Source organism: Microcaecilia unicolor, chromosome 1 (genome assembly GCF_901765095.1).
Source record: "Microcaecilia unicolor chromosome 1, aMicUni1.1, whole genome shotgun sequence".
Classification (NCBI taxonomy): Eukaryota; Metazoa; Chordata; class Amphibia; order Gymnophiona; family Siphonopidae; genus Microcaecilia; species Microcaecilia unicolor.
Genome location: NC_044031.1, coordinates 508,667,384 through 508,668,965, shown reverse-complemented (window position 1 = coordinate 508,668,965; position 1,582 = coordinate 508,667,384).

The following is a 1,582-nucleotide window of genomic DNA, read 5'->3' as shown; positions in this document are numbered from 1 at the left end:
GCCTCACCTCTGAGGACTGATCCTGCCAGTTCAGTGCAAGCGCTCTGAAGGGCTGCAAAATAGGTTCCACTAATCCAATCTGCCTCGCTGATCTTTGTTCAGGTTCACCGGGGCAGACGGAGGCTGTGATCTCATCTCATTTCATATTCTTCACAGCCACAGTTTTGACTTCCATCTGCCTTCCTATGAATTCTATTAATACAAAGATTGATTAGCACTACTGAACTCTTCCTTAAACCCAGTGCGTTTTTTTTCTAGCAAAAAAGGTTCCGGTACTCACATGCTAGGCCACCCTTCAGGAGTGGGGTGATCACTGAGGGACCCACCCCATAATAGCCAGGCCCCCTGCAACCTGTCAGAGAATCTATGACAAGGCAGAATTGGTGTATAGAGCCTGAGCTCTTTCATTAAAACTTGGGGTCCATGGGTCAATTTTAGCAGACAATAGAAAAGGTGCCGGTACTCAGTACCCCCAAGTACCCCCTCAAAAAAAGCCCTGTGCTTAAACCTCCAACAACCACGGGTGGGTCTTTATTTAAAAAAAAAAAAAATAGCCAACTCTAGCAATGCAAACGGTTTACTTGCAATGTTTATACAGAGACTTACTAGATTGCTCTTCACAAAGATACATCCTGTGAAAAGCTGTCTATATCGATTTTATCTGTTCTAAACTGTTCACTGCATTTTGCCACTCGTAGTGGAACAGATTAAACTAGCAGTCTCTCCTTATTCCTTTGTGATGCTACAAGGAACGTGTCTCCCTGTAATTTTTGCATATCTGTCTGCTGATATTTATTTATTCAGAACATTTATACCCCGCTTAATACCACTTAAAGCAGCCTCAAAGCGGCTTACAATGAACTGAGGGAACAGTTACAATGACAGTACAGAGGGTAGAAGGAGCAGAGGGAAAAGGGGAGGGAGGGGAAAATACACTATAAGGCTTTGGCCAGATCAGGGGAGTTACAAGTACAGTGAAATCAGGAAAGGTGGAAGAAATCCAAAATGGTCCAAATAGGTTGGTAGGAAGGACTTCAGATGATATCTAGCGGCCAAGGTGCAGGCTGGACTCCCTTTTGCTGCCTGTGCCAGGCTCTGGTGGCAGAGAAGGGACGAGATGACAACGACCAGACAGGCCAAGGCAATGTTGAAAGCTATTTAATCATGTAAAGCAGCATTTCGTGAGTGGAAAAGAAGCGTTTTATTAAGTTGTCTGCTTGTTATGTATTTATCATGATGCGCATATACGCCAGTTTTTTCTTAATATAAAATATGCAGCTAAATTTCCTTGATACGTTTCTGTGCACAAATTTAGCAGATGTGACGCTACTTTTGTCCACTTGGGAAATGGGACATCCAGGTTAGGACATGCACATTTTTCCCCAAAAGCTCTGCTAAATGTGGAGCCTTTTGCAAAATACGTATAAGGGTGCCAGCAGATATGCAAGTATTTGCCAACATGTACAGCAAGAGCAGCAATCCAAAACAAGTAGAAAAGTGCACACCTATAGCTCGTTTCCCCTTTTCCCTTTTGCAAACGTTTGCATGTCTGTTCAGGGACTGGGTGTGAAAAGACGTAGTG